Below are 14449 nucleotides of genomic sequence, written 5' to 3' on the forward strand. Positions count from 1 at the left end.
TGAACATGGCTAAATGTTAGAGATCCTCCCACTGCTTCTTCTGTTAGTCTGTGTACAATATTTACATGTTTACACTAATGTTCTGTGATGACTGAAATCCTTCACATTTTAAGAAGGTATTTCCACTGAAACTTTGCATTCCCATTTGAATGTCAAGCCTTAAATGAATGTATTGAGGACTGGTTGTGCCAATTCACTGCTCCACACACATGCTGACCGTGCAATGCTAGATCCTGCAATGCCGTCAAGTTACAATATCATGACAACTATTTAGTCATTGATCTCCTTTCCCGACCTTCAATAATAGGTTCCCAATGTAGAATGTTCCACAATCTCTGACAGCACGAGGGCAAGGTGATTTTACAATTTTTTCCCACTTCATCAAATGAGCCATTGAATGTCCTATGCAATACAAGTATACTTACCAATATTGCATAATTATCTAGCCCTATTTCTACTGACGAGGTTGCCTTTATGTATCATTGTCCTTGTCTATTGTTTTACTAAGGTTACTCACCAAAAACAATAACTCCGTCCTTTTGAATGAAGGCCTCCCACATCTTGTTTTAACCCTGAACTTTCTGAAGTAATCGGTCAGTTTTTAGCCTACCATTTTGCACTGTCTACCTCTTCAACAATTATTAAGCCTTACTATTTAACTGCATACAATTTTGCATACAATACCTTTTACCCCTGCCACATGCTCAATCTGCACTTCAGATTTGTTGCAGTAAACTCAGTTTACCATATCGGTCATAGTGTCACTCAACATCCTTGATGACTTTGTCACTTCAAATGTTGTGTGCAATTTGTGTGTTGAGTGGGTTCTTAGCCTCTTTTAGTGTAGATGGACAAAAAGGTGGGTTGAAGGGCTCATTTCTGTGCTGTATAACCCTATGACTCTCACAAAGTCCACTGAAGAGCGCACAGGCTTACACATGAATCATTCAGGCTCAGACAAAGCGGGCATGTTTTTTATTTTTACAGACTTTTCACTATGCCTCTGGAATTGCCTGTAAACATTTTTTCAGGCCATTAAATGGTTACTCATACCACACAATCATTATGGGGAGAGCCTTGAAATAACAATCATTCATCACAACCAATATTGCACATACAATCGAAACACAAGATACCGCTGATGCTGGAAATGGAGCCAGAAGCAAACTGCTGGAAGAATTCAGTGGATCAAGCAGAAGTCTGGAGGAAATGGGATCGTTGGTGTTCCAGGACTGAGACTGTAGATAGTCAGTATAAAGAGGCTGGTGGATGACAGGTGGAAACAAATGAGGAAAACAAAGCCTGCAGATGGAGCCGGGTGGGGGGTGGTTGAGACAGAGGTTGGGGGTGATAAGTGGGACAAGATAAGGGAAGGATGATGGGCGGATGGAAGCAGATAAAGGAGGGGATAGAAGGGTAGGCCAAGGGACAAGAAACCTAGGTAGATGGGCATGTGTGTAATGGGAATATGGAAACAGATGGGGGAGAGTAACAGATCCAGGCAAGGGAGCAGGGGGAGAGATAAAAGAGGGAGAGAGAATCTAGATGGAATGGTCAGAGTACAAGAGGGACACGGGGGGGGGGGGGGGGGGGGGGGGGTGGGGGCTGTGGGTTACCTGAAATTAGAAAATTGGATTGGTATTGGTATTGACTTATTATTGTCACATGCACAAAGATACAGAGAAAAGCTTTTGTTTGCAATGCCATCCACACTGATCATCTCATACATAAGTGCATCGAGGTAGTTAAAAAGCAAAACAAAATGCAGAATGTGGTGTTGCACTTACAGAGAAAGCACAATACAGGGAGACAAATAAAGTGCAAGGGTCGCAGTGAGGTAGATTTGGAGATCAAGAGTTCATCTTTTAGTGTATGAGAGGTCCGTTCAATCAGAATCAGGTGTATTATCACTGACATGTGTTGTGAAATTTGTTGTTTTGTGGCAGCAGTACAGTGTAAGATATAAAAATTACTATATTCCCCAAAAATAAATAAATAAAGTAGTGCAAAAGAGGAATAATGAGGTAGAGTTCATGGATCATTCAGAAACCTGATGGTGGAGGGAAGAAGTTGTGGGTCTTCAGGCTGCGGTAGCTCCTCCCTGATGGTAATAATGAGAAGAGGGCATGTCCCGGATGGTGAGGGTTTTTAATGATGGATGCCGCCTTCTTAAGACACTGCCTCTTGAAATGTCCTCAGTGGTGGAAACGGTTGTGCCCGTGATGGAGCTGGCTGAGTCTACAACCCTCTGCAGCCTCTTTCGATCCTGCACATTGGAACCTCCATAACAGGCAGTGATGAAACCAATCAGAAAGCTCTCCGTCACACATCTGCAGAAATTTGCAAGAGTCTTTGGTGACATACCAAATCTCCTCAAACTCTTAATGAAGTAGAGCTGCTGGTGTGCCTTCTTCATGATTTCATCAATGTGTTGGGCCCAAGATAGATCCTCTGAGATGTTGACGCCCAGGAAATTGAAACTGCTCACCCTTTCCACTCCTGACCCCTCAAAGAGGACTGGTGTGTATTCTCCCGATTTCCTCTTCCAGAAGTCCACAATCAATTCCTTGGTCTTGCTGACGTTGAGCGTGAGATTGTTGTTGTGACACAACTCTTGTCTGATAACAGCAGAATAGAAGTGGTCCTTGAGTCTGGTGGTTTGTGCTCTCAAATTTTTGGATTTTCTGCCAACGGGAGAGGGGGGAAGGGAAAATGTACAGGGTGGGAGGGGTCCTTGATTATGCTTTCATCAGGCAGCAAGAAGTGTAGATGGAGTCAATGGAGAGAAGGGTGATTTGTGTGATGTACTGGGCTGTGTCCACAAGTCTCTGCAATCTCTTGCGATCTTGGGCAGACCAGTTGTCATATTCTTTTGTCTAGTTCTCACTCTCTGACTGATCCCGTTCACTAATTGAGCAGATTACCTGTTTAGAGTTTATCCCCGTGGTCATACCAGTTTTACCCGATCAAAGACATCCCCACTCCCCCACCCTTCAAGCTTCTTTTGTCTCCTTCCCAGTTCTGACAGCAGGTCTTCAACCCAAAGCATTAACTTTGATTTTCTTCCCATAGTTGCAGGCTAACCTGATGAGTATTTCCAGCATTTTGTGTTCTTTATTTGCATATTCCATCCTTTACTTATTCTGTCTCTCTCCAACTCTCAGATCACAGGGCACACAATTACCTTTATAATAGCCCTAAAACATACCGAGCCCTTTGTACTCCCAGTTCATCCTGTTGATCCCTAATCTGCTGCCTCAACTTCACATGATTTGCTTGACTGTCCTTTTCTCCCTGTTTTGATGCTGAAGTATTGATAGACTGCCTTTAAACATCCTACCATTAGTTTAGCTACCTCCTCCCTGATTCTCCACACAGTTTCTTCTTGTTTACTCCATCGTATTCACTTCGACAGTTCACATACAGACTAAATATACTGCCTCCAGCTGACCCACTTTTCTTCGTCATCCTCATCTTCTTCCTTCAAACTCTTTCTAGATTAACATTACTCCTCCAGCTCTTTTGTGAAGCAATCTACCACCATGTCCCAATCATCCAGTTTTTTTTTATGCTCAGGTACTAATTACTATGACTTTGCTTTTGTATCTTCATTGCAATGTCTCTGCTTTCTTATACCACCATCACTTTCCTCCCCACAAAGATTTATGCACCTGTAATTCAGCCTCAAAACTAACCCAGAAAAAACCTCCTTGAGAGGTAAATTACCACTGATATGCCCTGCTGAGATTTCAAAGAACTATTATGCAGAAGTTTTAACTTTGGTAGTGGTATAAAGCAAGTGTTTTTACACTGGCTGCCATTATAAATCTGTGTTCATCTTCCTTTGCAGTGAAATATAAATAAAGGAAGGTCTTATGGAGTACATAATGCATGTTTAATCTGATATTACCTGTTTTGTGGCCCAACTGAGATTAGAAGTCCCACCTATGAAAGTGCTGACGATTTATTTATGTCTGTTTACAATTCAGATAAATACTGAATTAAATGGTTTACCTTTCATTCACGCTGACTTTAATAATTAGGAGTCTCAGTGTTATGACCACTAAATACACAAGCTCAAAACAGTTGCCTTAAAGCTATTGATTAACAACATGATAAAATATACAGTGATGTTAGAAAATATAATTTTAAGGGTTTTAGTTAACAGTCCAGATAAAGTGGCTTCACTGTCCTATCATTTCTTGAGCCTGTTCTAACATTGGGAGGGTTATGTGCATTTTAAGTTGGTCAATTATTTACACAAATATAGTAGCTATTCCTGTAAAATACTCTCTATAGGATGACTATTTTTCAAACCTTTGAATTCTTATGTTAACTGCAGCCACCTTTTGTGCAGCCTACATAGTAGGGTGGCATGGTTAAATTTCCTCTTTTAACTCCAATAAATTTCAAGTGGTGCAAAACATTTCCTGCAAGACTGCACAGCAAGTCATTGTGTGAAAGTTATGATGTTTACAAGCATGCCTTGAGGGATGACATAATTTTATAATGATAAAGAAAAACACATTCTAACTTCGGAACCACAAATTTGATGACAACCAAGTTCACTAAGTTGTTCGGCGATCTACTAATTTTCCATTTTGAACAGAAAACACAGAGACCTAAACATTTACACAACAGAATCTGTCTGCTTGTGGGTCACAAAGACTGTTTTCTATTTCTTGAAATACCAAATTGGAATAGGAATGAAAAAAAAAATGGGAAATGGTGTCTGAGATATTGGAAGCAACATTTTTAGTAATTCTTGAGTAACAAATCATGAGCATTGAAAATCATGATGCGTTAATTGTGAAATCTATCCTCAGTGATGACTATTGCCGAGCAGTTAGAAAATGCTGGAAGTGTTCACTTCCATTTCACTTCTGGTACCATTGCAAACTTCATGAGGCAATTGGATAAATAAATGGTGAAGAGGAATTTGCAATGCTAAAGAGTGGTGAAACCAGTGGTTTGCTCTGGTAGAGAACTGGCAGGGACACAATGGAACAAATGGCTCCTTCTGTGGGGGAAGCATTTTATGATTCTGCACGTGTTATTCTATTTAAAATAAGAAATAAGATTTCAATTAAAGCTGTGATATTTATCAACAGAAAAGTTTTAAAGAAGCTCTCAAGTGTACAATGAAGTTCAAACCATTCAATTTAACAATCATGAGGATACCTGCCTGTAGAAGCATTAGTGACCTAGGGAGAGATGACAGATGCTAAAGAGAATAGAAAAGTAAGTAATAACTTTAAAACTCCAGCCTTTCCCTTTTCCTTTCCTCACTATTTCCTTCCTCTGCCACAAACAAGTACAATTTGTTGCAATTTCACTTTGAAACCTCCTGTTATTTTTTAAAGTCTATTAACAAGTTAGTAATGAAATTGGGGAAGGGCTCTTCATTTTATTGAAAGTAGAAAATACAATGACCAGGCAGAGAAATGAACACTCATGCCATTGAACAATACAAAATGCAGTCACTAAATGAATTAACATAAACTGAACTAGCTTTATTGTCTACAGCAGCTGCATCATTGCCACGCCTTACTGCACTATCAAAGTGAGGTGGTGGTGGAATTTAAATATTAGCATATTTTCGTGTATTTATTCCATTAATGTGCTTAAACCCAGTTTCCTTTATCCTTTTTCAAAATATGCAGTTCCATGTTTGTCCAATGTTCAGGGGTCAGTTAAACAAAATAGCTTGAGCCACCAAAGTTTTTTTGGGACTTTGCAAATGGTCCATCTTCACAAAAAAAAGGAAATGCTTCCACAGTTACTAACAGTTCAGACAAGTGTAAGTGAGAAGCTGGTGTCCTGAGGTGAACACATACTTCAGTTACTGATTATAGGCTGCCTCTGAACTTTAGTGACAGATTCATGTTTTCCTTAAATCATTATTACTCACAACAAATTTTACGATTGTGTTTTCCTTTCTTCCTGATAGATAAATTGAGATTTTCCAACTTGCTCCACCTCCAAACTCACATGTGGATTGACATTAGATAGAGTTCCCCATAAGCATACCACCAATACAATGGTGGAACAAAACCAGGCACAAGGAGTGCACTCCACAGGACACTAGATTATACCATTCCAAAGTAAAGTCTCTTTGGCTCTTTCTGATCCTATCCAGATAATTTACTGAGCATTTCTAACAGCTCCAATAAGAATATCTTTGAAATTGTTGCACAACTGCTCTGTCCTTAGCAAACAAAGTGACAGGTTTAGAGTCTATCCAGCTTGCTGCAAGGCATCCGTGCAAAATCAGCCAGCAATCTCCACAGCTGTTCTCTTTCCTTGATCAGCTGAGCTTCTCCATGCATGTATAGCACAAAAGATGCACAGATCAAAGACTGGATTCCCCAGATGCAGAGTGCCATGGTGGTCCAAACATGGCATGAAGATCCAAACAGAGCTGTCGCTGGTATATGTGAATTCCATTTTCAGGACATCCATTTTATCAGTGATGTTACTCAGGTTAGCCAGTGCTGCAATGGGCAGAGACTGCACAACGTCTTCACCAAATGACTGAGTGCACCTAGCCGTATCTTTTACCAGGTACTCTATTAAATTCCAGCAAAGCCAATCTGTGGCCCAGAAGGACCTTGCTCAATTGTACAAAGAAGTCCAAACCTGTCAAACGATCTATTTCCTGATTTACAATATTGTGCATAAGTAACAAATCACAAGACAAGTTGTTGTGCAACACAAATCAATAATTTCCTTTTTGCAAGATTGTGTATAAGATTGTGATTTAACAAGATAGCAACAATAATAAATGGAAGGGGTAAAGTGAGAACTGTGAGGCAGTTTTGATGCTTGAGCAGAAGATGATGAATTTGGATTGCAAAAGGCAGTCAGTGTGTCTTAAAGGATTATAGACATTCTTTTCCTCGAGAATAGTGTGAAAGATTAATAATGTGCCTGTTACTTTACTGTTCATATTCAGGGTGGGAAAAAGGAGAGATATAGTCTGGCTTGAGACATTTTCTTGTCCAAATAAGATCTGCTGTTTTTACAGGTTGTCGTGATTTTTCTTCTCTCTGCAATCAGTCACTGAGTTAGATTTCAAGACACCAGCAATAGGTTTGAGAGGAATTAGGGTCAGTGTTGGTGCCAGAGCCAGGCCCAATGAAAATAGAACATAGAACATTGAACATTACAGCACAGTACAGGCCCTTCAGCCCACAATGTTGTGCTGACATTTCATCCTGCTCTAAGATCTACCTAACCCTTCCCTCCCACATAGCCCGCCATTTTTCTATCATTCATGTGGCTATCTAAGAGTCTCTTAAATGTCTCTAATGTATCTGCCCCCACAACCTCTGCCAGCAGTGCGTTCCACGCACCTACCACTCTCTGTGTAAAAAACTTACCTCTGACTTCCCCCTTATACCTTCTTCCAATCACCTTAAAATTATGCCCCCTCGTGTTAGCCATTTTCACCCTGAGAAAAAGTCCCTGACTGTCCACTCAATCTATGCCTCTTATCACCTTGTACACCTCTATCAAGTCACCTCTCATCCTCCTTCTCTCCAAAGAGAAAATCCCTACCTCACTCAACCTATCCTCATAAGACATGCTCTCCAATCCAGGCAGCATCCTGGTAATTCTCCTCTGCACCCTCTGTAAAGCTTCCACATTCTTCCTATAATGAGAAGACCAGAAATGAACACAATACTCCAAGTGGGGTCTAACCGGAGTTCTATAGATCTCAACATTAACTTGTGGTTCTTGAACTCAATACCTTGACAAATGAAGGCCAACACACCATATGCCTTCTTAACAACCCTATCGACCTGCGCGGCAACCTTGAGGGATCTATGGACATGGAGCCAAAGATCCCTCTGTTCCTCCACACTGCTCGGAGTCCTGCCATTAACCTTGTATTCTGCCTTCAAATTTGATCTTCCAAAGTGTATCACATGACACTTTGCTGGGTTGAAGTCCATCTGCCACTTCTCAGCCCAGTTCTGCATCCGATCAATGTCCTGTTGTGATCTACAGCAACCTTCTACACTATCCACAACACCACCAACCTTTGCGTCATCAGCAAACTTACTAACCCACCCATCCATATCCTCATCCAAGTCATTCATAAAAATCAAAAAGAGCAGGGGTCCCAGAACAGATCCCTGTGGAACATCACCGGTCACTGACCTCCAAACAGAATATGCTCCATCTACCACCAGACTCTGTCTTCTATGGGTGAGCCAATTCTGAATCCACACAGCCAAGTTTCCCTGGATCCCATGCCTCCTGACTTTCTGAATGAGCCTTCCATGAGGAACCTTTTCAGGCACCTTACTAAAATCCATGTACACCACATCTACTGCTCTACCTTCATCAATGTGCTTTGTCACATCCTCAAGGAATTCAATCAGGCTCGTGAGGCACAACCTGCCCCTCACAAAGCCATGCTGACTGTCCCTAATCAGCCTATGCTTCTCCAAATGCCCATAAATCCTGTCTCTAAGAATTTTTTCCAGTAATTTGCCCACCACTGAAGTAAGACTCACTGGTCTGTAATTCCCAGGGTTATCCCTACTCCTTTTATTAAACAAAGAAACATTTGCCGCATTCCAATCAATTGACACTGCTCCTGTGGCCAGTGAGGACACAAAGATCGTTGCCAAAGGCACAGCAATCTCTTCCTTCGCTTCCCATAATAACCTTGGATGTATCCCATCCAGCCCCGGTGACTTATCTATCATAACGTTTTTCAAAAGTTCCAGCACATCCTCTTTCCTCATGTCGACTTGCCTGAGCAATTCAGCCTGTCGTATGCCATCCTCACAAACATCAAGGTCTCTCTTACTAGTGAATACTGAAGCAAAGTATCCTTTAAGGACCTCCCCTACCTCTTCCGACTCCAGGCACAGCTTTCCTCTTTTATCCCTGATCGGTCCTACTCTCACCCTAGCCATCCTCCTATTCTTCACATACGTGAAGAACGCCTTGGTGTTTTTCTTAATCCTACTTGTCAAGGCCTTCTCATGCCCCCTTCTAGCTCTCCTAAGTCCATTCTTAAGCTCCCTCTGGCTACCTTGTAACTCTCCAGAGCCCTGTCTGATCCATGCTTTCTAAACCTTAGGTAAGCTTCTTTCTTGCTCTTGACAAGATATTCTACATCTCTTGTCAACCATGGTTCCTTCACTCTACCATCCTTACACTGCCTCAGTGGGACAAACCTATCCAGAACCCCATGTAAGTACTCCCTAAACAACCTCCATACTTCCACTGTGCACATCGCCAAGAACATCTGTTCCCAATTTATGCTCCCAAGTTTCTGCCTAATAGCATCATAATTCCAGCTCCCCCAATTAAATACTTTCCCATATCGTCTGCTCCTATCCCTCTCCAAGGCTCTGGTAAAGGTCAAGGAGTTATAGTCACTGTCTCCAAAATGCTCTCCCACCGAGAGATCTGAAACCTGATCAGGCTCATTGCCCAGAACCAGGTCCAGTATGGCCTCTCCTTTAATTGGCCTGTCCACACACTGTGTCAGGAATCCTTCCTGGACACACCTAACGAACTCTGCCCCATCTATCCCCTTTACACTCAGGAGCTGCCAATCAATATTAGGGAAGTTGAAATCATCCATGACAACAACCCTCTTATTTTTGCACCTCTCCAAAACCTGCCTCCTGATCTGCTCCTCAGTATGTCTGCTGCTATTGGAGGGTCTGTAGAATACTCCTAATAGAGTGATCGCTCCCTTCCTGTCTCTGACTTCCACCCACACTGGCTCAGTAGATGATCCGTCCAGGACATCCTCCCTTTCTACAGCTGTGACACTATCCCTGATCAGCAAAACCACTCCTCCACCTCTTTTATCTCCATCCCTGTCCCTTTTGAAACATCTAAACCCTGGAATATCCAGCAGCCATTCCTGCCCTTGTGACAGCCAAGTCTCTGTAATGGCCACCACATCATGGTTCCATGTACTTACCCATGTTCTAAGTTCATCATTCTTGTTCCTGGTACTTCTCGCATTAAAGTAGACATACTTCTGCCTATCCAACTGACTGCATTTTTGCCCCTTCAACTGCCTATCCTTCCTCACAGTCTTTCTACATGCTGCTTCTACTTGTATACTAAATGCATCAACCTCTGACCTATCACTCGGGTTCCCATGTGCCAATGCTGACACTTTGCAGGCAGCAAGACTGAGACCAGCTTCATGAACACAGAACTGAGAAGGCAATGTTTCAGCCTTGTATGATACAGAAATCTTTTATTCTCTAACCAACCCTGTGATGTATGTGTCAGCAACACGCTTAGTGTTTATTCCTTGTCCCTGTTTGCTTTGGTGTTGACAATCAAGGGGGTTCTTCCAACTTACTGACAAGATTTATCCCCCCAGGCATGTCTGGAGCAGATGACCTGGTCATTTATTTCATTGCTCTTTGTGGGACCTTGCTGTGAATTGACTGTCACATCTCCTGCCCTGCAATAACAGCAGCACTTCACAAGTACTCCATGAACTGTCAAGCACTTTGGAACCTCATGAAAAGAGCTATGTAAAAGCAAGGATTTATTTCTTCCCTGAACTGCTGCAATCCACGCAGTGAAGATCCCCACACAATTCAACAGCTAATCTTATTGTGCTTCTTCTGCCAGCTGGCTGGACACAGCTGGCACCTATTTGGGCATATTTTCAATTAAAGCTGAAGCTGTGAGGGAAAGACCCCATCCAGTGAATTGGTGAATATTGCCAGCAGAAGTATTTGCTAGCTATTTGCACTGCTGTGCAACATCAAGATTCCATATGATTTTTGGAAGAAAAAGTAACTGTTTCACTGTGCCTGGGCATCCTTTAAATGATTAAACCATTGATGCACTGGAATATCCGGGAGGGGGTTGATTGCAAGTAGGGTTGGAGGTCAATAGCTTGCACTCAGTTTGAACCATTCCGGCATCACCTCATACCGTGGGAAACTTTTGCATAAATCTCATTACTGGTGAATAGAATAACAAAGGAATAATTGATAATGGGGAAATTCAAGGCCAAATCTATTCAACCTGAATTTTGTTGCAAATGTAATTTAACTGATTCATTGCCAACATTGATGGAAAACCTTAGCCCAAGAGGATAATGTCTGCTCGATGACCAAGCACCTTAAAACATAAGCAACACTCCACCCACAAACAAACAAATAGGTGAACTGTAAATGGCTCAGTAGTGTTTTGCAACAGTTCATCCTTGAGTATCTCCCAGGAAAATAGAAAACTTTTGTTGTTTTAATAAGTTTTGGGTGTACAAATGCGGGCAGAGTCAACAAGATGCTAAATTAAACATGATCTGCAACACAAACTACAAGAAGATAGCTATATCTTCAAACATGATTTACTGTTTGCTTTTGTTTCTGATTTCAAAACCCAGTGGTTGATTACATCGAGAAGACCTAATACTTTGGTATGAATGTCGACATCAATGAATCAATCCTCCAGGATGCAGAAAAAGCAATGTTAATGAATGAGGCCATAACAACACATGGAATTGTTTACATTCACTCTCTATGGAACTGAATTACGACTGCATTAAATCATTGCTAAGCCACTTGGCAAGCTCAAAAGGAACATTATTGAAGGCCTATCCTGATTTGCAGGGCTTCTGCTAAGAGGACTTACAAATTCCCAGAGGATGAATGCATAAAGCTCAAAACTGATCTCACTGGCATGACTATTTGCTGACTTTGAAATAAAATAGATTTCCACCTTAATGTTTAAAAGTAAGAATTCTACTATAATGTTGCATGTTCTAATTTCTGTTTATCCTTGCTTGACCACTTATCACTACAGCCCTTAAATGTTATACGCACTCTGCCATGAAGCTACTATATATCTCACACCTTAGCTAGTTATGCAAAGAATGAACAACATTGCAAGACAGAAGCAGAATGAGAGAAAGGCAGCAGGAAGGCATTCTGATATGAATAGAAGCACAGGTGACCAAGCAACAGGCAGCTTCTAACAATTGCCCTGAATGGGGAAAGCTCACAGAGAATACAGAGCAAAACCAGTAGAATAAGAAAACTGAAATATTAATTCATTGATAGGACATGGGTATTGCTGGAAAGACCGGCACTGATTGCATATTCCAAATTGTCCTCATAAAATGTTGGGCCACAATTTTGGGCCACGAAAGGTGCTCTCACTGTGCTTTTGGGTAAAGTATCATGTATATTTCTTTAAAATATAGAGGGAACCCATTTGGCCCATTTAGTCTATGCCAGCTCGCAGTGCATTCTCACTAATCTCATTCCCCACTTCCCTGCAACTTATTCTCTCTTATGTCAAGTCAATCAAGTTTTTCCTGATTCTCCTTCTGCTGACCTACAATTTATGGCAGCTAATTGACCTACCAACTAGCAATCTTTGGGATGTGGAAAGAAACCAGAGTGCCCAAGGTAACCCATGCAGTTACAGTGAAGATGGTCAAGCTCCACACAGACAGCACTGGAGATCAGGATTGAACTAACGGAGCTGAGAAGCAGTAGTATATCTTATAACACTCCCAGTGTTCCAATTCGGCAACAATGCAGGAATATCAATATACTTCCATTTACATAAAATCTTTGCAAATACCTGCTCCTCTTCCAAACAGTGGAAGACACAGGTCACTCTCATTTTACCTCTGGTATTCATCTCATTAATATGACTGGTCCTGGCAGAACACAAACTGAGCAATGGTGAGAAGGTGAGTAAGTGACACCTTAAACCATTGTCTATGCCCCCTTGTATCTTTGAGAGTTGACAGGTGAGTGTAACAGGCCTGCCTTTTGAGGTTTGGACATACGGGGCTGTTTTCCACTTGTCGAATGTTTGCTGAGCAGGAACAGATTGACTGGAGGTCCAGTTAGTTTTGGGGCACAAAACCTTCAGAACTGCAGTTGGAATGTTGGTGTGACCCATAAACATTGTGGCATCAATTGCCTTCAGCTATTTCTTCATGTGGACTGAATCAAATTGGTTAAAATCTACTTTCTTTCATGGTGGGGTCTTCAGATAAGGCTACGATAGATAGACCTTCAGACTGAAGATTGCTACAAATGCTTTAGTTTTGCCTTTTGTGCTCAAATGCTGGTTTCCTGCCTCATTGAGAAAGGGGCAGTTCATGAAACTTTCTCCTCTGTTTAATTGTCCACCTCCACAGGACATGGCAGGATGCCAAGGGGAGGCCTAGCTCTGTCTATAGCATGCTGCTATTGATTTTACCAGGACAGGATCCCCTGGCTTGATGGTAGTAGTAGGATGAGGAATGTGCTATACCACAAGGTTACAGTTCGTGATCTAATACAATCAGAACAAGTAGGCTTTTTTTTGTGTTGATTGATTCACCAATAGGCCCAGGCTGTCACTTATTGCCATCCCCGGCACTTGGTTGTTCAGTCTGTAGCAGTGCTACCAACCCACTCTTTGGTGAGGAGAGGCAACAAGTCATCATGCTACTTGTCCCAAGATTGACCTGATCTCATGAAACATCATGGAGTTCTGGATTGATGCTGGGGCTACCTCCTATCAACAATGCGCTCTTGTTCTTTGAATGGGGTGGGAACCATGCAGGAATGGTGATGGAGGAGTCTGACTCTTTGACTGGAAGATATGATTCTGTGATTAGGCCCATTTTGTCTGTTGCTTCACTCGTCTGTGGGCAGCCCCCCCCCCCCCCACCCCCAGATATGGCATAAGTTCTCAGGTTTTAGTGAGGAGGTTTTGTAAGATAGATTGTGCAAATTTGTGCTTTCTGGTACTTAGGTTAATACAGACTTTTTTTCTGAATTTATTCATTTTTAAGAGTCATTTATCAATCATTGTTGGGGGGGGAGGAGAAATTTTATTTATTCAGTCATGGGTAATGGATGACAGCTTTTATTACCTAATATTAACTGCCTTTGTGTCACACAGTGAATGGATCATGTAAGGATGGGAGATTTCCTTCCTTAGTGGATATTATTTCTTATATTTCCTTACGACATAGAAGAAGGGCATTTGGTTCAACAAGTTTACACCAGCTCTCATTACCAGTTGCTCACTTATTTCCCTGTAGTCCTTTCTTTCACACATGCCCATAAACATCCCCTTGATTCTCTTACCACTAACCTACACTGTGAATAATTTACAGCAGCCAAGTCACCCATAAGATCACAGGCAGATTGTAAAAGCTCCATACAGGCAAGATCAGGGGTCAGGATTGAACCTAGATTGTTGGATATGTGAGGCTGCAGCATTATCTGCAACACTACTGTTCCACTTATTATTGAACCTGATGGATTAGAAAGTTGACCTTAAATCCTTGCGCTAGGTATATGGCACAATAGTGGTTGACTGTTGTAACCCATGCCTCGGCCTTGTTTCCACTAACATCAGTGGAGCCAAATAATGGTAGTAGAGTATAATGAACTTAGGCATTTATATTGTGTATTTGGTACAAGTAGCC

This window comes from Pristis pectinata, chromosome 11 (assembly GCF_009764475.1).
Source record: "Pristis pectinata isolate sPriPec2 chromosome 11, sPriPec2.1.pri, whole genome shotgun sequence".
NCBI lineage: Eukaryota > Metazoa > Chordata > Chondrichthyes > Rhinopristiformes > Pristidae > Pristis > Pristis pectinata.